Genomic DNA, 22,834 nt, shown 5'->3' with positions numbered 1-22,834 from the left:
CTCACAGTATCACGAAGATAAAAATGAGGAACTGACCATAGAACTCTCAGCTGCGCTCCTGGGGCTTTCTAAGTCTTCTAGGAACATTAGCCAATGTTCTCTGTCGATACCCTCCCCAGTCATGGGCTCACATAGAAACATGGGACACAAATATATTCAGACGTGCAAAGTCACATGTGGACCAGACGGCACAGAACATAGAAAGACCTTAGGCTCCCCAATAAACCTGCCTAGACCTGCACACGTGTGGCCCTGTGCTCACACACACACTGCCTCTCCCACCACTACCACCGCCAACCCAAGCTGATTTCCGGCATATGACCAAACCATGTGGAACAGAGGCAAACCAAAGGCCTTCTTGGCCAAGGTGGCACATGCTGCAGGGTGCGGTTTCTAGCTGCTAAAACACATAGACTCTTCTGTGGCTCTCCATGACCTACAGGCCAAGATCCAATTTCCTGAGCCTGAAATTCATGGGCTTCTATGCTCTGCCTCTGCCTCTGCCTCCCTCTCTCCTCCTGCTTCCCCCCTGTGCTCCAAGGGGCTCCCAATAAACAGTGCCACTCAAGTTCTAAACAATTGAGGAATGAAAGGAAATGATAGCAAATGGGGGACAAATATAATTTTTATTGCTGATAAAGTTTTGGTCGGAGCTCATAGCGTGTTATGAGAGGCAGAGTAGTCTTAACTGGTCCCAAAATCAGGGAGGCTTAACCACAAAGTTCCAGATAGTGCTGGAGCGGGGTGGGCAGAGGACTTGTGCACATGCCGTTACCCCATATCCCTTCCCCGGGTGCTGCTCCTGCCCTGTCCTCCCATGGCCCCAATTCTGACCTTGCGTAACAACACAGCCACAAGTTAGCAACAGAACACGGCACCTATCATATCACAGTGTCTGTGTAACTATGGCTTCCTGGTTTAAAAAGAAAAAGAAAAACCTTCACTTAAAAGGAATCTCCTGATTGATCGATGAGTTTATAGATCTGCTTATTTCTTTATTCCCATCTTTAAGGAGCCTCCTCTTCTAGATGCTGAGGAGAGGGGAAGGAGCGAGGCAACTGGGCAGGGAGTAGACACCGATGCCTGAAGTGGGAGGTAAAAAGTGCCGGAAGGGGGGTTCGTCCAGGAGCGAGGTGCTTCCCATGGTTCTCTATCCGCATTGCAGTCACAGCAGTAACGGCCCCCACCTCACATCAACCTTCTGGGCTCCGGGTGGGTCTCCTACTCCCATGCCTTGTCTTCTTAGGCTCCCTGAGAAGTTTTAGATCAAGTTGGAATTGGCCATCTCTCTTTAAAGCTAATTACAAAACATAAATTTATTGTAGAAATAGAAAAGTACAGATGCTATCAAAATCATCCTGAAATAATTATTACCATTTTGATGTATTGCTTTTCTGTCCATTTCCAATGGGCATATGTGTGTATATTTCTTACTAAGATTGATATCAGGCCACATATCATTAAATATTTTTTATCATAATGTTTGCTATATATCACAAGCGTCGCTGGCCAATGTGGGATTTTTTTTTCGTTTTTTGTTTTTGTTTTGTTTTATTTGTAAATAATGTAATAAACAATTATGAACCTACCACTCAACCCAAGAACTAAAATATTACTAGTAACTCACATCCACCTATGTGTTCCCTTCTCTCCTGGCCCCTGCCTCCCCAGGAGTAACTCACACTTAAGTTTTTTCTCACTCCTTTAATTCAAAAAATATATATTATCATATATATGCTATTAATTGTTTGATTTTGCCTTTTAAAAGCTCATTAAAAAGTGAACGATGCTGTGCATAGACTTCATGACTTGCTTTTTCACTCAATATCACGTCACTAAGAATCACCTGTTGCCTGTGTCGGCAGCTCACCTGTATGAGGCTGTTTGTCTGTGTCACTGCCATGTGATGCTGCATCATGTGAATTCACCACAGTTTAATTCCTTCTCCTTTCTATGCATATATGATTGTTTCATTAGAACCTACTCAATTAAAACATTTTACAAGCATGTTCTTAGTAGCTGCTTAATACTTTATTTATGGAAGACTGTATCTTTTTATCACTTCTCTATTATTGACTTTTAGTTCACGTGTAGTTTTATAAATGATGCTACCGCAAACTTCACTTCCGGTAATGTTCACATGCCTTCAAGTATTTTTCTTAGAGCGAGTTCTGAGCTGTGAATTCGCTAGTTCAAAAACTATGCATATCTTAAGGGTTGTGATAAGGATGGCAAAATACTCTCCAGAAAGTTTCTACTAATCTCCGTTTTCACAACACCTGACAACATGGGGTACCATCATTTATTTCAAATGGTGGGGAGGAAAAGAAAGAGAGAGGAAGAAAAGAAGCAGTGGGGGGCACGAATGTGTCTGTGTCTTTCAAAGGTCCCAGAGCCTTTGTCATTTGAAGCTGGGCATGCTCCGAGAGTGGAGTGTTGACCCAGAGCCCACCAGCCCCTGCTCTGCTACTTCCCCCTTCCGAACTTTCTGTTTCGGCCACCCCGGTCTCCTTCGAGCTCTTTCAACACACCACACTCTGTCTTCCAAAAGGCCTTGACATGTGTTTCCTCTCGCTGAAACTCTCCCGTTCCCACCCCCCACCCCCCTCGCCCCACCTCCAGCCCACACATAGCTAAGTTCTTCCAGTCCTTTGGGCCTTTGCTTAAATTTCACGATCTCAAGAGTCCTTATTAGATGTCTGAGTCAGTGCCCCTGTGCCTGTCGCCAACATTATCATCTGTCCCCAATTTGATCCCTCTGTGATACATACCACAAATTGTAACACGTACTTGTCTCCCTTCCCCCACGTGACTAAATCCTAATGTGAACAGAGTCCATGTGTGATCCACGGTGCCTAGCTTAGTGCCTGGCACACAGAGCTCAACGAACACTTGTTATTGAAGAGACGTTACAGGAATGAATGAATGACCTAGCACATAGCCCAGTGCTACACATAGCTGGTGCTTCATATGTGCATATTTGATGAGTAAAGAGAAAAATGACCCAGCAGGTGGGAGGTACTCACTGACCCCACCCCCCAGACCTTCCCAGCCCTATTGGATGCCGCGGGCCAGCAGTGCTGGGCCAGGGGGGTTTCTGGGGAATAGAACTGCGGCTTCCTGCTACATGAACCTGCAGCTCCTTCTCCAGAGATGACTGAATCCTGGAGATCCAGGCATGGAGATCCAGGTGTTCCCCCGTCACCCCACCACACACAGGGCCTCCATGCAGTTAACCTGTCTCCCACACAGGGACCTCTTGACCCTCTGACTTAATGATTGAGTGCTTTAGAGATAGGACCTGCTGGCCAAAGGAGAGTCTGTGCCCTGAGTCAGGAATCAGGAGTAGTTATGGTTCCAAGGTCACCCATGTGGGGTCTCCCTCACTCGATCTCTGCCTTGTGCTCTCATGCTCCTGGCAATAATGACATTACATTGTACTGAGTTAGGATTCTCATGGCTCCCTGCTTGTCATTTTATTTGATTTTTTTTTTTTTTCAGCAGCCCTCAGATCACAGAGCTATTTTTCCCACTTGAGGCTTAGAGAGGGCTGCTGGCTTATTCAAGGTTACATAGCCTCTGTGTGGCAAAACCAGGCTTATCTGACTGCAGACTCTTCTTTTTATTACTGTGACCATAGGAGCAATGAAGTTGACCCCTGGGAGGTGGGGGTCCCCTAGTGGGCTGAGGGAACACCATTTCCTTTTGGTGGTCCATCAGGCTTGGTTCTCAGTTGTGGAAACGCATATCCATCTGCCTTGGATCTGAGCTGTGACATCACTCTCTCACATGTTCATTTCATAAGTATATACTGAGTGCCTATGTGGTGCATAGCACGGTAGAAGTTTCAGTGGGAAACACAAACGCGGACAGACCTGAGAATGTGGAGGTCAAGGCTGGACAGGGTCGCCACTAGTTTGTAACTGGGTGCACATCTCAGCCGGGGAGCAGGATCAGAACTCTCAGGGGCTTGGGACATTGAGGAAGTATAGTGACTTTCCCAGGGATAGAATCAGGCACACTGCCCTTCTTAGCTGAAGAGAAAGGCTGGTGGCATCTAAGCTGTAAACTTTAGGCTGTATGGGTAGCATATTTAGAGCCGTGTGTGCGTGCATGCATGTGAGAGAGAGAGAGAGAGAGAGAGAGAGAGAGAGAGAGAGAGAGAGACACCAAAGAACACTCCCTGCCCTCATCATAGCAGGAAAATGTCAGGCTTTCATGACTCAGGAAGCAGTCTCAGTGGAGTGCTAACATGCTTTTAACAGCTTGGAGCAGAGACTGTTTCCTATCTGGGAGGGGCTGATCTCCATTTAACACCTAAGGCTCAGCCCACCCTAGGGACATATTTTAAACCTCTCAGTCCGAACCCGTGAGCCCTTTAGTACTGACCTTCCCTGGTGTGCAGAGCCCTAGGTGACAGCACTGAATGTGTTGCCAAAACCTCTTCAGGACCTGAAAGTCACTCTGAGCAGATGCGTAAGGAGACGCTGGGTTAAGGAGCTCCTGGGTTCAGAAACAGTGAGTAGGAAGATAAGAATAACCACTTTTCTTTTCTGGACCTCAGTCTTCTCATCTCTAAAATGAAAGAAGGGTGAGGAGGACTGAACTTATTTCATCTCTAACATCCCTTCCAGCACTGCTTTTCGATTACTCTATATCTCACTAGACTCAGAACAGCTGGACAAATCTAAGTGTTGCCATGATCTCCTAGAATCCCTTGATATTTCTACCTACTCTCTTATTTTGTCTGCAGAAGAACCTTAGGAGCTACGTTTATTTACTGTGTAGAGGTGATGGGAGGTAAGGGTCAGAATTTTTATTCCCATTTTGTGGTTGGAAAAACTGAGGTTCAGTACTAGACCACGCTGCTTCTTGAACAGCAGTTCGGCTTGGTGCCAGGCCTCCTGACCACCCCTGCACTCTACGTCCTGCCAAGCCACCTGGGTACCAATCCGAAGCATCCAGAAAGCAGGCCCCAGCTGAGCCAAGTTGTGCTTTTGTCTCAGTCCAGCCAGGCATCAAGTCTGTGAGGTTCTCATTCAAGGGCATGCCAATTTGCCAATGGCCTAGTCTCCTTCACCTCATTATCGGCTGGTAAATTCCTTCTGTCTTTTAAAGTCCAGTTCACAAGTCCACTTCCTCTGACCTTCTTTGGCTGAATGAGCTGCTGAGCTGCTCGCTCATTACCCGTTTGCCCGTTGGGAATCCACCCCCCGACCCCCTGCTCCTGCACTAGACAAGGGCTCTCTGGGCAAGTTTCCAGTTTTACAAGTTGTGTACTCTGTCCTGACCTCTGTTAGGCAGGCCATCTTCTTTCTCTAAGATAAGGTCACAGCCTGGCCATGGCCTGCTCTGAGGCATGTGACAGCAAGTTCTCCCATCACACTTTTCTCTCTTAGCCTTAGCATCCTCTCATAGCCCATGGTTTTATGTAGAAATCCAATGTTTTATCTTGAAAAGGAAAAAGGAAAGCAAAAACCAATTTTATTTGGTGTCAGATGGCTCCCCAAGTACACTGCTGGAGTCCTGCCCTTTGCATTCATTCCTGCAGGTTCTGACCTAGTAAAATAATGTACCAGGCAATGTTCTAGTCCCCAGGGCCTGGCACACAGTAGGTGTTTGGTATGACACTCTCTCAGGCTCCACTGGACCACAGAGGCCCTGGATTGTTCAAAATGTGTTCAGACATGCTTCATGTTCTCCACTGGGAGTGGGAAATCAGTTGCATGGCCTAGACAGGAAAATCTAGTGGTACAGACACATCTGGAAGAGGATGCTGTATTTCACATTATAGCCAACACCCCATTTCCCTCATTGTCCTGGCCTTGTGGGCTTGCTCCATGTGGCACAGTCCCCTCTCCTCAGCCACACACTGGCGACAGCCCCTGCTCCTATTGTTTTAAAGAGTATATATTTGCATCTTTTTAGACAGTGAGCCAGAAATGGATGTATCCACTCAATCAATTTAATGAGAAGTAAAGACTGCATGCTTGGCATCAACATCAGACACTTCAGGAATAAATAAAGACTGCATGCCTGGCATCAACATCAGACACTTCAGGAACACTCCTTTTGTGGCATTTGGGCAAGCTACACACCACTTTCTTCCCCATCCCAGGTCTGGGGTTCACAAGTGAGAGGCGTCATGGTCTGGCAGGCATGGGTAGCAGCCACTCCCAGCTGGATGCCTCAGACCCCGAGCGCTCCACCCTTCCCGTGACCTTTTTCCAGTCTTCAGGCTGCCTGGGACTTCTTCTATGACACCTTCCTGGGCCCTTCAAAACCATACTAAAACACCTCCATGCTCTACCGGGCCTTTACGGCTCTGCTGCCCTTGAACAAGCTGTCTTACCTCTCATAGCCTCTTTTTGTGTAAAGTGACATTATGTCCTACCTACCTTATGGAGTTGTTGAGAAGCAAGTGGAGTGAAGAGTACGCATGCCTGCAGTGGTACAAGGTAATCGTCAGAGAGTAGACGGGTGTGGGCAGCTTAGGCACCCGCCCAGCCAGTCGGTTGCATGCCAGGGATGGTACACAGAGCCAGCATGGTCCCTTCCAAGAGCCATCCATAGGGTAGGCTCCTGGGAAAGGCGAGGCTGGGGTGGTAGCTGGGACTTGGTCAGTACATAGGAATAACATCTCTAGACCGAGATCTTATATATGCACCCCCTTTGGCGCCTCTCAGAGGCACTTCGTTTGATACTCAGCTTTCATAATTAATAATGAGAGTGAATGCTTATATGGCACAGTGTGCCAGGCTCTGTCTTAAGTACTTTAAAATATAACAACACATTTACCCCATAAGGTAGGCAGTGATATTATCCCCAATTTACAAATGAAGAAATGGACGCACTTAGAGATCAAGTAACTTGCTAATCACCAGTTAGTAAGTGAGTCCAAGTGGTCTGGCTGCTGAGTCAGATATTCACATTAGAACGAAGGGCTTTACCAAGAATATTCTTAGCAGACACCTCAGTCCTTCACTGACTCTCTCCTTTTGTCTGTCTCCTAGCCTAACCCCTTACTCACCCCACCTCCCATTCCCTCACCCCATGTACCTCTGCTCAGCTAACTCCTGGAGCACATGGGGATGGAAGCAAGTACCTGAGCTGAGAGTCGAGATCCATGGGTTCTAGTTCTGTCTGCCCTGCTCCTAGTGGGATCTTGAGCTTGTCATTCATCTCTCCATCATCCGTCCATTCCTCCATCCGTTATTCTTCTCAAATCTCTAGGGTGGCAGGGAAGGCAGCAGCTGGTATTTGTGAGGTCAAGGGATGCAGTGGCTGGTCAAGCTCATCTGGAACTACAATAGCCTGAGTCGCATCCCACCTGGAAAGGGAGTTGGAAGTCATCCCAGCAGAACAGACGCAGGTCCAGAGGGACTGGAACTAGCTAGGCAGTTCACGGCAAAGTAGACATGAGCCAATGGAGACATGAGCCAATGCAGGCCACGCAGAGAGGATGGGAAGGGCAATTCTGTGACTCCCTGAAGGGGAGCATTGAGCTGACACACCTGGTGCATCACAGGTGTAACATGCCCCTGAACACAGAGCCAGCCACCTTCCCTTCTAGAATCTCACAGGTCAATGGGTCATGAATAGAACTTGTTCCCGCAGGGTCGGGCGTGGAATGACTCATGTCCTAGATGTCCCCGGGAGCAGAGCAATACACGGAAGCAAAGGCACCTGTTGGATCTTTTAGTCTCTCCTCATCTCAGAGAAGCCCCTGATCATTGCAAAGACCATTTTGCCTTTGTTTGTACTAAGATCCAGGACCTGCTGGTGCCAAGGGCTAATGACTTCCAGGAGACTGGGAGGAAATGGATGAATGAGGTAATGAAAGAGCATGGAATGGAGGTCATAAGACAAGGACTCTTGGACAGGCTTCGCCACTAACCTGCTTGGGCCCAGGGGGAGCTCCCACCTTCTCCAGGCCTCATTTCCCCGATCTGTGAAGCAGTGAGTGAGTGGGCAGGACCAGCCCCTCTGATAAATCTTCCCACCTGCCCTGCCCATCTCCCTCCACGTGTCTGAGCAGAATATATGAGTCCTGTGGGTCCAGGCCACCAAAGGTAAAAGGGCCTCACCCTGGGAGGCCAAGGAGTCCATTCAGGGTTCCCAGTTACTCTTTCAATGAGGATGAGGGGAGTTTTTTGTTTCTTTTTAAACAACGATGTAATTTTCTTGGAAGTAAATGTATTTCCTTGCTGACTCCAAGCCATCTTGCCTCTTATCAGATTTCAGACCTGATCCAGGCCTGGTCTTGGTTAGAGCAGGGGAGTGGGCAGGGGAAGGGGTGGGAGAGACCCTTCTAATCAGCAGGTGTGTGGGGGCTTCCTGGGTCCTTTGAGTTTCACCCCACCTCACCCCCAATCCTGCCCACCTCCCTAGCTTTGGCCCAAGTAACTCTCAAATTTCTTACCATCGGTATGTCCTTGGCCTCAGTTTCCTCAACTGCAAAATAGAAAAAATAGTGCCATCTCATAGACTTGCTTGTTACCACATGTACACTTAGAGTCCTGTCTGGCATATAGAAAACAACATTGGAAACATGTAAGTGTAGATATTATTATTTCTATGATTACGATTATTATTATGCTGTGTGTTCTAAGGAACATCTCTCTCCTGTCCTGATATTTTCTGAAATTTGGTGCCCCTACCTTTCACATGCTGCTCTCTCTGCCTAAAAATGCCATTCCTTGTCTGCTTTGCGAAGAAAATTCCTACTCAGCCTTCAAGATCCAGTTCAAGCTGACCGGTCATCTCAGATATGCTAGTGGACAAGTTGACTGTGCTTCCTGCTGCACTTGGATCACATTTAGTGTATATCATGTTGTCTGGTACTCTACCTCCTCACTTGTCTGTCTCTGTCACTAGACTCTGAACTGCTTGAGAGCAGGGACCGTAAGTAATTCATCTATTTCTTTGTCTTTAACATAAGCACAAGACCCAGGGCAGGGGTTGGAAGCAATGTTTGTTTCTTTCCTTAAATATGTGCTAGAAGACAGGATGGGGACATGGACACAGATGATTCCAATGCATGGTGACAGTGACCACACCGGAGGGACAGGCAGAGGGATTCCTTCTCATTGAGGTTAGGGAGGGCAGAGTAGAAAATTGAGGAAGATGACGTGAGGATGTAGGCTTTTGTTTATTTATGAAAGTACTTTCAATGTGTAAATTGTTCCACAACACCAGTACAGAATTTCTGCCAGTGTGCTGGTTATCATTACCTGCTCACATCACTGAGTGGCTTCTATCGTAGTCAGTTTTGGCTGCTATAACAACTACCGTAGACTGGGTGGCTTATAAACAACAGAGATTTATTTCTCCTAGTCCTGGAAGTCTGAGATCAAGGCACTGGCAGATTCAGTGTCCTGCCAGGGCCTGCTCCCTGATCCACAAACAGCCATCATCTCACTGTGTCCTCACGTACTGGAAAGGAAAAGGGAGTTCTTTGCAGTCTTTTTTATAAGGGCACTAATCCCATTCATGAGGGCTCTGCCTTCATGACCTAGTCACCTCCTAAAAGCCCCACCTCCAACTATCATCATTTTGGGATTAGATTTCAACGTATGAATTTGGAGGGACACAGACATTCAGTCCATACAGTTTCTGTCTTCTGATTGGACTGATACAATCGGGCCACCAGTTTCTTGTTGGTCTGATAGGATAGGTCTAAAAAGAATCTCTCCCTCCACACCCCCACCCTCCTACCCTAGAACAGCCTCTGGGACCCAATTCTGGTTGTCTCTGTGGCCTCCAAGTGCTCTTTGGTTTGCCTTGATTTTTCAAACCATGTGTGACTGTGAGGGAATGTGTGCCATGTGTTTCTGATTCAGCTCCCCTATGCTCAAAGGCAATGTGATTTTGAGCGATATCTGATGGCCTTTGAGTCTCAGAAATATGTCCTTCAAGCCTACTTTCTCTGCCCTCTACCTGCCTTCTTCCTTGTCAAAAAAGGAAGCAGCCCTGACCAAGAATTGATCGATTTAAAAGCCCCAAGACTTGACAAAACAGTACATATGGCCCCTCGCTGCATCTCTGAGCCTAGGAGGCTGTGGACATCCAAGATGGAGCTTCAGAAGGGACTATGGGGAGAACTAAGTGCATCACTTTCTCTTGGAGACCATAGTGGCACAGGTCGGCTTAAACAGATGAACACACCTCTTGGCTGGCTGTGCTGGGAGTCATCGACTCATCCAGTGCATGATGGGCTTATTGCTCAAAGTCAGAAAATATGCTGATGTGTTTTATGTTCAGTAAGTCTTGAGACTTTTCCTTTTCTTTTTCCTTTTCTTTCTCCTGCCTATTGTAGCACTATCTGCCCATTTATTTGGTAAACTTTTATGGAGAACCAACTCAATTCTAGGCAATGGAGATATGAATATGTATAAAACAGCTCCTGTCCTCGAGGTAGAAGTAATAGGCACTTTAAGAGACAATTCCGTGATGTGGAGACCTTTGGGGGATATATAGATAGAGGATGAACCTAGCTCTCTTGGGGGAAGGAAAGGCTGGAAGAGGAAGTGGGACCAATCGGAGAATCTTCCGAGAGGCATTATGTGATGCTTACAGTTTGCGTCCAGAGCGAGGCCCCAGGGAGAAGGGATGGTTTGGACTAAGCGTCCCCTGTTTACCAAAAAATGAGGACAGACATCTCTATTTTTACAAAAATGACCAAGGACATCTGCCAAGCTGTGGAAGGTAAGGCCTCACAGTTCAAGATCCCCATCTGTTTCAAGGCTGATTGCAGCTGAGCAGAGTAACGTCCCTAGGTTGGACCATGCTTTTAAGTTTATAAAGCAGAGTCCCACCCATGATCTCATTCAGTTCACCTTCGCTCCGTCCTTCCTTCTTTCATTCAAAAGTGTTTACTGGGCACCAGCTGCATGTCAGGTGCTGTTAGACTCTGAGAACAGTCATGTGCAAGGTCAACAGGCCTTGGCTTCATAAAGCATCTAGTTCAGGAATTCCTGTTATTTTAAACTAAAGAATGATACACTATCCCTCTAGATACCAAAATGCCAATAGGTTTGGGGACTGCTGAGTTTCCTCGCATTGATGTTTTCTATAAAATAGCTTCCTTTCCCCATTTCACATTAGGAAGGAATTCAAGAGAAAGAACAAGGAGATGGTTTTCTTGGTAAGCCAGTTCACCTCCTACCCCCTTCTGATAAAAGCATTTCCTCTTCCTGCCCTTGAGGTACTGAAGGAAGTCCAAACTCCACTGCAGGCCTCCAAAATTGGAGCCTCCCAAGTATTTGCCCCTGATAAAGTATCACTCGCAATGGTTCATCTCCAGAAGTTTTGTTATTGATTCCAGCCACATTTTGCAACACTCTCTTTGGTTGCTCGTAGTTAAAAACAGAATATTTCACATTGACTGTTATTTAACTCATTTCTCATCGTTTCCCACATATTTCCAGTGAATGAAGAGATTAGTGAGTGCATCGTTTTTTGGGTTTTTTTTTTTTTTTTTTTTTTTTAATGAAGGACGAAAGTTAAACATCCTGTTCTGAGTACAGAGAAGTTTTAAGGTTTCTGGAATCCATTAAAACCCAAAATGTCACAGGAAAGTTATTCCGGAGCCTGCAAAAACACAATTTTACACTTCTGATGTCCACTGGGCATGTTTGCCTGTCCTTGGAAGAGATCACCGTTTTCCTTCTTCACTCCCTCCATCCTTCTCTCCTTCCTTCCAGAAAAAATGGAAGGAAGCCAATGTATGTAATGCTAAGCACTTTACAAACATTATCTTATTTAATCCTCCCCACAGCCCCTTCTGAAGCTCAGACAAGCTGATGAACTTGACCCAGTTCTCCCAGCTAGAAAGTGCCAGGTGCTGCTTTCATCTTCTTGCCTCTCTGCCACTTTGCTCCCTTTCTACCACAGCCACTCTTAGTTTCATACCCTGATGCCACTTTGTAGGAAAATATGCAGGTACAAAATCCTTGATGTGGGCGCAAGCCAGAGGACTGACATCTTCGCCTTCCCTCTCAGCTAAAGACCGTGTTTTCTCATTTGTAAGCGGATGTGCCACTGCAAACAGTACAGCCAAGAATGATTTCAGAACATCTGGGTCCACAATCCAAGGCAGCTCTGCAAATGCAGTTGTCATTACACATTTTACTTCCTCATGGGAGGCGGGCAGGTGGCTCTGATGTCTGACTGTATGGCTGAGTGTAGGGAAGTCTCTCACCAGCTGCTGAGGGGCAGATTGGCTCTGACAGGGCCTGGGAGTGAGGGTCTAGCTGGCTGTAGCTTTGCAGTCAAATCTGGGCCTTTGAAATCCACTAATAGCCCATTCCTGGACGTAGAGGCCCCTGGGGCCTTTCAGCCTGCCTTCATTTGGGCGCTTGTTAGAAAGTCAGGGAATAACAGGCTTGGACGGGAAGGGTGAGGTGGAGAGGGGTCCGTTGAATTGCATCACAGGCACAGCCAAGTTCTAAAGCATAAGAGGAACACAGCCAAGGGGCCTCCCGGCTTATCCTTCACCTTCATCCCAGCACGTGCCTTGGGGATTTTCCAAGATTCTCCTGGACTAGGAAAGGTTTGGGAGGTCTGTGCTGGTGATAATGGGGTTGGCAAACAGGGTAATACTGTCCTGGCTGGGACACTCACGGGTTCAGAAGCCTCAAGGAGACTGAACCAATGTCTCTCCCCCAGAGTGTGAGCCCTCGTCTTTGGGAAGCAGGCAGGATGGGCCCCCTCTTTGCCTCTTGGTGCCCCTGAAGGAGGTGGGGTGTAGAGAAACGGTCAGGACTCCCAAAGTCACGTTATACCTCTTGAGCCTTCTCTGATCCCCTACGGATTAAAGGCTCCCTTTTGAGAATTACACAGAAATGTGTTCTCTTTGCCCTTGAGAATCTTAGTCAGCCTTAAGCTGAGGTGGCTGGCCTGCATCTACCTCCTTCAGACTGTGACTTTCCAAGAAAGAGAACACCTCAGACGCTGCTGTTAGAAATTGGGTCTGTGCAGTTCTGCCTGTTCCCGAAGTTTTATATGTCAAGGCTGACCTCCTGCCAGACTGGGAGCTCCCAAACATGTGGTCAGGGTTCATCTTCCTGCTTCCAAACAGGACAGAGCCCAGGGTCAATATGAATGGGTTCCCTGGCCTGCGATGACCATTATCGGTCGCCATGGTAATAATAAGTCATTATCGGTCGCCATGGTAATAATAAGTCATTGTGCCAGGTCCTTTACGGTCAGACCTCATTTAACAGCAGTCCATATTATCGCCTTTGACAGATGAGAAGACCAAAGCACAGAGGAATGAAAAAACTTGCCTGGGTAGCGTTAGTAAGTGGAAAGTCGAGATTTGAGCAGAAGGCCCAGCCGATTCCAAATCCACGGTATCACAATAATGTCCTCCCACCTTCCGGAAATGTCTGCCTCTCACTAATTTGCATGTTTAATTCAAAACTTTGGTGTGACCAAGATTATCACCACCATTCCAAGGAAGTGACAGGAGCCCAGGACGCAAGGCTGGAAGACTATTAGAAACCAACTGGTCCAAACTTGTTACTTTACAAACAAGAAAATGGGGCTCAGAGAGAGGATGGGAACCAGAGTTGGGCAGAGAACCAGCGTCTTGACTTCTTTTCTGAATTTCACAATCACATTTCTTGAACTCTAGGGGCCATTGCCCATGCCATGAAATTTTATTCTTTTCCATAAAGGTAAACCATCAAATGTCTAACAAAATTCCCTATAATTGTCAAACCTTGCGTAAGACTTTGCCATGAGCATTAATTGGCCAGGTAAATAAAGAGTCCACTGGCAGACCCTAAGTGTCATGTTTGTTTGGGTGGCCATTCAGTCCTTATAAACCTGTACTTAGGGGAGGAAGGGTTTTAAGTCAGTTTATAGTAAGAAAGGGAGGGAGCAAAAGCAGCTCCTGCCGTTGGTGGGAAGGTCACCCGTGAAGAGGAAGCCGGGCCTCATTTTTCACTCCTGCCTTCCTGGTCCGGCTCCAGACCTAGTGGCTGACCACTCAGAGAAGAGGTCTGGGACAGAGTTTGATGCTGAGGGCAGGCTAGGACCTCACAGGAGTGTTGCTCAAGAGAGGTGCTTCCCAGGAAGGGTGGGGGTTGCTAGGCATTATGCCTAGACCCCCTTGTTACCTCCTCTCCCACCAGCAGTCAGACCTTCCTGCAAAGCCGACCTGCCCCACCATGATCTCACAGCAGTGGAAGCTTAGACCATCTCGACATGACGCCAGGAGACCCCTCCTCAGAGACACTGTCATGTGGATTTTGGATGAAGCTCCCGGGAGGCCTGATGTGGAGGGCAGGGGGTGGGGGTAATCAACCCAAGAAGAAAGACCAGTGAGGTACCATCTGTCCCTAAGAAGCAAACAGAGACTGCTTCAAACCACTCTGGGCAAAGGCCACAGGTTCAGGAAGGAGAAAGTTTTGAAAAAATCATGTAATTGTCTTTCATGTAGACCAAGACCTCTCAGCTTTGGCACTTTTGACACTTTAGGCTAGATTCTTCTTTGTTGTGGGAGCTGTCCCGTGCACTGTAGAATGTTTCACAGCATCCCTGGCCTCTGCCCAGGGACCCATGCCAGTAGCATCCTTTACCCACTTGAGACAACCAGTCATTGCTCAATCTCCTGAGGAAGGCACAAAATTGTCCCCAGACTGAGAACCACTGCTGTAGATAATCAAAGAATTTAAACCTGGAAGAGACTGTTGAGGTCACCTAGGTATAGTCTTGGTTCTGCTGGGAACCAGCAAACATCTCTAGAATTTGTCCCCTCCCCTGTAGCACAGGGGTTGAAAGAGATGCTCACCAGGGTTTAGATTCTATCAGACTATAAAACTCTCATTTTACTAATAAGATGCTGGGGTCTGGAGGAGAAAAGGAAGGTGCCTGCTGTCACTCAGGAATACACAGCTCATCAGTTCTCTGTGTCATTTCTAATAAAGATTTGAGAGCTAGAACCATTTCCTACAGACTTGAGCTTCTGGTAGCACATAAGACATTCTTTCTGGGTGCCCAGCATTGTGCCAGGTGCCATGAGGTGTTGGTTAAGAGCCAAGGGAAGGGGGAGACAGAGCTGTTCCAGTAGGTTCATCTCACGTGAGTCACAAGGCTGGTTGCACACAACAATTTGTGCAGCTGTACTGGCCTGAAGGGAGTCATGAGTCTCTGTGGGAAAGACTTCTTGGAGAAAGGAGACTTAAGCTCAGTCTTTGAGACCTTTGGGAGTTTGAAGAAGAGTTTAAGATGAGGGAAAGAGCAAGAATGATTGAGTGGAGGTAGTGATGTGAGCCTGTTCAGATCACCCGGCATTCAACTCTCCAGGACAATGAAAGCCATAAGACATCAAGGACCAGGGCCTGTCTTGTTCACTATCAAGGCCCCAGCACCAAGCCGGCTCATGGCAGGCACTCACGGCGATGCGGTGTGACCAAGAGGATTCACATCTTCGTTCCACTGCATCCCTAGCTGAGTCTCTGAGCGGCATTTCCCCGTCTGTCAACAGGCAGGAGTTGTGGTGATGCCCCAGTGAGCTCATGAGTGCCTGAGGCTTTGGTTAACCGTGAGGGTTGCCTGGATGAGAGGAATGATCTTTATCATACAAAGGGGGATGAGATCAGCACTGAGATAAAGGTGCCAGGGCTGGAAGGTCTGAGGACTTCACCTTCAAGGGGGGAAGCTAGGCGGAGCCTTGTCCCTTTTGGGCAAGTGGAGACGGTGAGGAACGGGCCACTCTGAGCCCAGTGGTGTGATCCCTGCTTCTCCCACCAACGTGGGCAGCGACTAAAGCAGGCCCCCACCTGGGCTCTGCCTCAGTGCCCGCTGGTGCATACAGAAGCCTCCTCTGACCCCAGGGCCAGGCCAGAAAGGGACCACTGCAAAAAGACTTCTGAATTCCATGGCCAAAGCTTTACAAGTCAAAACCAAGGCAGGTAATGCCCAGAGGCCCATGAGCCGACTCTCAGACGGTTCTTGAAATGAAGGGAGAGTGGGAGTGGAAGGGCATCTGGGGTTGATTCTGGATGCAGGGGCCGGGGTCCAGCTGGAGCTCACATGGCCAGCTGGGCCGAGTGGGCTCTTGGTTAACCACATCCATGTGTCAGTTGTGTGTGGCTGGCTCTGGGTAACCACCGGACCACAACATTGGCAGGGAGAGGACATCCAGTGGTGGGAGGAGCAGGCCAGATGGGGAAGAAAGGGCAAGAGGAGGGAAAGAAAGGAAAGATGGGAAACAGAAGGGTCCGGCCTGCAAAGGCAGGGTCTGCTGCAGTGAAGCACAGTGCCAGCTACAGGACGGGCAGCCCCAGGTCTTGAGAAAATGGTGCACTCCCAGCAGAAGCCCTTCTGCTCCTCTCCAAGCTGAACAGGGGCCATAACTTGCTCGGCTGCATTTGGTTTAGGGAGCAGACAAGTCCACCACCCTGACTAAGCCACCATAGTCCCCAGGCCCAGGTAAGAGCTCCCTACTGCACCCAGATCTCCCGTCCAGCGGCCACCAAGTTGCCAGCCTGAGGCCCTTCCCTAGGGGTTTCTGTAGGCTCAGCCACTCCTGGAGGGCAAAGACAAGCCCTTCCTGCCTGGCAGGCTTCTGCAAGAGGCTACAGCACTGCTGTCCACCAGGTCAGGAGGAGGCAGAGTGTAAACACTGGGCTTCAGGTGCAGAACATCATGTTCAAACCTGACCCTGTACTCACAAGCTGTGAGAACTTTGGCGGTCGCTCCCCTCTGCTCAGGCTCACCCTCATTGTCTCATACAGAGTATAGGAAATCTCACTCTGTAGGCCATTAAGAGTATTAAATGAGATATGAAGAGCTTGGGGTAGTGTCTAGCACAGAGACTCTATTAGCAGTAGGTACCATGTATTGAGCATTTATTGTGAGGCAAAAACAATGCTAAGAGACGTATAGGACAGTCCCCGTGTCCGGGAACTGACACCTGAGGTAGGAGCAGGATCCCAGGGAGAGTTTCTCTTACTCCTTCAACTCCTTTTTTCATTCTTGGAGGCATTCTCTGTGTTGGGCCCTGGGACACTGATGTGGATCAGACCCAATGACCCAGCAGGTTACCTAGAGAGACAAACAGGTGAGCACGCAGGCCTCAGGCAGAGTGAGCAGGAGGAATTTGGAGGGTGGGTACTGAGAAAGGGTCCTTAAGCTTCCTTGAGAAGCGGTCTATAGCCCTGCGGAAGGACAGGTAGGAGGGTGCCAGGTGGGTGCACACAGTAGGGCAGGGCCAAAGTTGCAACTGTAACCACGCCCCAAGCTCATGGGCCCTGAGCCCAGGAATCGGCAAAGTCCGCAGCCTAAGAAAATGCTCACTCAGGTAGCAACCTCTGGGAGAGGCATCCAGAAGGAAGTGGGCTCAGGACACAAAGAGGCCTCTGATTAGGGAGCACCTACTAAGGGCCTGGGGCTGAGAGAAGGGGTGGCCACTTCGGGAAAATCCCTGCCTTGCACCAAGACTGACCACTTAGGAGCAGAAGGTGCCTTTATGACGGTCGAGTCCGAAGCACCAAAGGATACAGATGAAGAAGGCAGATGAAGATGAAGAACTTGCAGTCACCAGCAAGTTGTTGAAACTTGGCTGAAATCGTCCAAAACTCTCCTATTTAGGCGTCATCTCCAGCCTTGGAGGAGCTCTGAGTGACAGCCCCTTTTGCACATCAGCGGCCGAGAGCCTCCAGTACTTTTTCCTTTTCCTTCTCCTTTCCAGGCCTGCAGCTCCCCGCCCACCTCTCTCTGTGCCTGCAGGGCCCAGGCCTCACCATTTATCAAGATAAAATCCATCCAAGTCTCTGGGAAGGAAGAGGATAAAAAGAGTTCTGGGGTAATAAATCTCCTTTACCATAGGTGGTGAGCAAAGAATTCATCCCAGACTGTGCTCTTGAAAAATGAGAGGCCATGTGCGGACAGTGTGCGACCTGGGCATGGGGCGGCTGTGCGGGAGCAGAGAGGCAGCCCTAGTGTCACTCAGAACCTCCACCGTCATGGCTGGGAAGACTCCAGAGCCTGTGAGCACATATTTTGCGGGGGAGCCCAGGCCATCAGGGGCCTATGGACCTAGAACCAAGGACGGGAATCTTAGCCTGCTCCAAGCTTCTTTCCCCAGATCGAGGGAGGGAGATGGCTCTCTAAGCCCAAATTTGCATTCAGCAACTAATTGCATTCATCTACTTGCTCTTTTTATCATTCCTGCACTCATTCATTTTTACTTCACTCTCTCATTCATCCATCACTAATATTTACTGAGCACCTACTATGTGCCAAGCACCAAGCCTGCTGCAGGGTGGCAGAGGGTGGGGCTTGGGTCCATGGTGAGCACAGGAGGCAGAAAGACTCACAGAGCAGGGGCAGGGAACACTCCAGAGCATGAGTGGTGTGTGTGGAAGTGGACAGAGATTCTGCCTCGTCTTCTCTCTCCCCCAAGCAGAAAATGCAGCAGCCTCTGCTTACAAGAGGAAGAGAAATTGGGCTGCCTTGGTACCACTCACCCAGGCACATCAGCATTTTGGGGGCCTTTCTTTGTTTGAGTCCAGCCTCACACTCAGAAAGTGGCTTGTCCATCTTCCAGAGAAAGGGGCTTCTCTTTCCCCATCTCTCTTCCTCATGATCACTTAGTGAAAACAGCACAGGCAGGGGCTGAGGAGTTGTCCATCAAATGAGTAAATAAAGCATACTATATTCATGCAATGGAACAATAGATGGCAATTAGAATGAATGACCTACATGCGTCAACATGGGTAAATTTCACATAATATTGGGTTAAAAAGGCAAATCATAGAACAATACGTGCAGTCTTCTACCACTTATGCAAATTTAAAAACAGAACAGTATTGCATATTGTTTATGCACACATAAGCATGTAATAAAAGAATAAAAATGCAGACAAAAAGAGTACACCCTAACCTCAAAAATGATTACTTCTGGAGGGGAAGAGAAGTGAATGGGATCAAGGAGAGGGCAAGGGGACTTCTGATGCTATAATTTTATTTCTTTTAAAAAATATGTGAAGCAAATATTGTAGAAGATCAATGTTAAATCTCAGTAGTGAATACATGGGTTTTGTTAGAGAGCTCTATAGTTTTCTGTTTGTTTGAAATATTTCATTTTAAATAAAGATGTTTAAACAAAACCCAGACAGTCTGACTAGAAAACCCACATGAACCACAAGTCTGAGGGCCCCTGTGCAAGGTGCTTTGTTGAACCGTTTCACATTTACTCTTCCCATGATTCCAAGAAGGAGGCTTACTGCCCTCGTTTCGCAAATGAGGAAACAGGCTCAGAGATGGCAAGCAGCTTGCCCAAAGTCACACAGCTATTAGGTGAAAGATTTGAGCTTTAAACTCTGGTGTATGTGCCCCCAAAGCCATGCTCTCTCCTCCACTTCTCAGCACCTACACAAGCTGCCTTTCTTAATAAATTATTATGAACTCAAAGGAACAAACACCAAACAAAATGAAAACCAGCTCAGGGGTGAGAGGTCAGAGCCTGACCATGAATCTTGCCTCTGTTATCAACTGGCTGTGACCTTTGGTGAACTACTTTCCCTCTCTGAGCTTCACTTGCTCTCACTGCAAAATGCAAATTGCGATGTGCCTTCCTGAGCAGGCTAAAGCACTCTTGTCCATGTTGTTAATACTTATTAAAGTGTTGTGGCTGCTTACACTTAGAGTTGAGATTCTCATCATCAAAATCGTAGAGGACCATATATGGCTTATTCCAGGCAGTTAACAAAGCGATTGTTTCACGGGCTGGAAAAGACATTTCTGCTCTGATTGCATCTTGATTATACGACCTCAAAGGAAGAAAATCTTAGTTCAGACACCCAAGACATCATCTCCAGTACTTTCCTTCTCTGATCAAAACCCAACAAGAATCTCCAGAGTGGAGAGATCAGAGGAAGGAAAAGAACTGGGCTGTGAAGTCTTACGAGAGAGACGGAGAGAAGGTGAGGCATTCACACACCTTCATGCGCCCCCTTCCAGGATCTCTGGGTTGTAGCACAAGTGATCTTGCCAAGTCTGAAGGTGGTAGGCATTGTGCTAAGAATTTGAAATACATTGTACTAATTTCATACCCAAGAACCCACCTCCATTTTACAGAGGCTTAGAAATTTAAGCGACTTTGCCAAAAAAGACATAGCTAGTAAGTGGCAGAGTTGAAAGCTCTGTCTTTCTGAATCCAAAGCCCTGTTGTAACCGTTACATAATACTGTGGAGGGGAAGCCAGAATGAGGCCAGAGGCAGAAGGAAACGGTAATGAAATCATTAAGGTCTCTGCAAGCCACCTCGGTCCTACAGATGTGGGAACCATTGCAGAGTCTAGGCGGAGAGAGACATGATCATCTCGGTGGTTTAGAAAGTCCACTCTGGCTTAATCTTGGAGAACAAACTGCAGAGCAAGACTCAGGAAGCAGGAGCCCAGGGAGGAGGCTGTTACAGTAATCCAGCCAAGAGGAGCTTTGGCTTGGGCAGAGCCAGTGACAGATGAAAAGAAACAGACTTTCAGATCTATTGAGAACTTAATAAATGTTGAGAGGATGGATGAACGGACCGATGGACAGATGGTGGGGTTTAGAAGGACAGAAGAGGAATCAAGGATGACTCCCAGAATAACCCATATTAACTAACTAATGGTCTACGAGCAGACCCTGAGCTAGGCTCCCTGAGATCCTTCCTTGCATGACTTTCCTAATTCTAAAATATGTGACAGGTCAGAGGTCAGACACTGTGGGAAATCCCACCAAAGTTATCCCAAACCCTGGGGCTCCAAGTCTAATAACCACTCTCCTGTGGGGACTTGCTGGACCCAGAGTGCATCTGAAAGAGATGCTGGGCAGTGGGAGGCAGGGCTGTCCAAATACAGAGGCTGCTGGAGGTGGGACCCCATATGTACCAGCAAATATTGATCCTTCCTCTTCGCCCAAATCGGGCCACCATCAGACAATGCCAGGGCACATTGGTGGGTCCGGGCCCTAGGCTGCAGGCCGAGGAATGTGGACTCCACAGAAATCTGTTTGCTCATCCCTCAGAGCCTGACATTTTCCGGCTTGACCAGTCTCCAGTGAGTGGGGCCCGGCACCAACCTAGCCCTTGTTCAGGGTATTTGCACAGGAGCCGCTCTGCTTAGCCAGCATTCATTAGGAAAAGATTCTCTGCTATGCATGTTTCCAGGGTGCACATGGAGCTTTCCCACCGGCCCACCCCCCTTTACCTGCCCCACTGGGTTCTGGCTTCTTTTGAGAAGCCATGGAAATGAAACTCTTAAACATCAAAGAGAATATGAGAACTCAATCTGGCCTTTAGAGAGGTGTTAGTCCCCTCACCCCCATTTTAGAGATAGCCAAGAAAAATACATTTCAAGTCACTCAGCTTTGGGGCAAGTATTACTGTTGTTTTTGAGTCAAAGACACTTGAGAAAGTGAAGTTGGATAAGGTACTCAGCCCATCTCCTCATCTGCAGAGATAACAATAGTACCACCACCTCCTCCAAGGTTAAGAGAAATAATGTACAAGTGCCTGGAACATAACTGGTGCTGGATTAGCAGAAATGGATCGGCTAGGCAGTAGCTAAAGGTAATCACTGCATGCTTTGGGGAGTTTGCTAATTCCCAGAGAGTTCTGGCCAGACCTGTCCAGCAGTGGTGGCCTTAGTGGACTGCAGGGAGGCTCATGTTCTTGGCGCTGCATGGCCACATGGGGCCTGTTTTTGGCTCTCTCCAGCTCACACCATTCAAAGGGGATCATGAAAATGAATCCCCTACTGGGTCATGAGGTGAGGGAAGACAGAAACTCAATTCTGTTCGTGGTCGGTTAGATAACTTTGGCCTGGAATTCTTAGTCTCCAACAGCAACAAAGACAGCCTTGGAGTCCGAATGAGACGGTGTCCTTTGGGCAGGGAGCCCCTCAGGCCTCTCAAAGCAGCTCTGCCCTGAGACCCTCCCTCCCTCAACTGTCTCGGCCACAGTCTGGCCCCAGGTCTGGTTCCAGAGCCCCCAAGGTTTCTTGAGAGTCCAGCTGTGCCAGGGGCCATGTTGTGGCTTGTGGTGTTTGGGTTTGGAGTATTTCTTGGACAGTTTCTGTCTTTCTGTTTTGCTTTCCCAGCTTAGTCCTTAGCACAGAGCCCTGAAATGACTCTTGACAGCTTCCCGTGCTTTGGCTTGTGCTGCCTTCTGGCTGCTCTTTTGTCATTTCAGGGACCTATTATGTTAATCACGGTAAGAGCAAAGATTTTGCAGCCGCATGTCCTGGGTTGGAATCCTACCTCTGGCACATATTAGCTGAGTTATCTGGAGATATTCACTTGACTTCTCTGAGCCTTAGCTTCCTTATCAATAAGATGGTAATACTAATAGTCCCTGCCTTGTAGGGTCGTTGGGAGGATTCAGGAAAGTGATGCAGGTGGAGTAATTTGCTCCTCATATCTAGTATTTAGTAAGTCAGCATCTGTCTCTCACACACACGCACGCACACGCACATGCACATACATGCACACGCACACACACACACACGCACGCACATGCACATATTTTATTTAATTCTCGCCGTGGCTCTGTGAAGTCGAAATCATCATTCCCATTATGGTTGGGGATACTGAATATCACTTGCCTAAAAGTCATTCACCTGGCAAGTGACAGAAAAGAATCTGAAAGGAGACTCTGACTCTAGAAAACTATCTGACATTTCTTCAGCTTAAGTATAACTCAAAAGAAAACCTAGATTTCTTGCTGAGCATAAGGGTCAAAAATAAACCCCTCTCTCTCTCTTTTTCTCATCTCTGTCTCTATCTCTTTCTCCTTCTGCCTTCTTCCCCCACCCCTATGCCCTGCTCTATGACTCTAAT

General features: G+C 47.9%; 1 protein-coding gene across 6 annotated transcripts in view; it reads left to right on the top strand.

The window, feature by feature from the left end:
- The window catches only part of TRABD2B (TraB domain containing 2B), a 204,055-nt gene that overhangs the window by 114,492 nt on the left and 66,729 nt on the right, over positions 1-22,834 (top strand). The gene's annotated exons all lie outside the window — the stretch shown is intronic.

The sequence above is a fragment of the Pteropus vampyrus genome, unplaced genomic scaffold (genome assembly GCF_000151845.1).
Source record: "Pteropus vampyrus isolate Shadow unplaced genomic scaffold, Pvam_2.0 Scaffold135, whole genome shotgun sequence".
In the NCBI taxonomy this organism is placed as follows: domain Eukaryota; kingdom Metazoa; phylum Chordata; class Mammalia; order Chiroptera; family Pteropodidae; genus Pteropus; species Pteropus vampyrus.
Note: the sequence above shows the minus strand (reverse complement) of the source record. Positions and strands in the feature narration are given on the sequence as shown.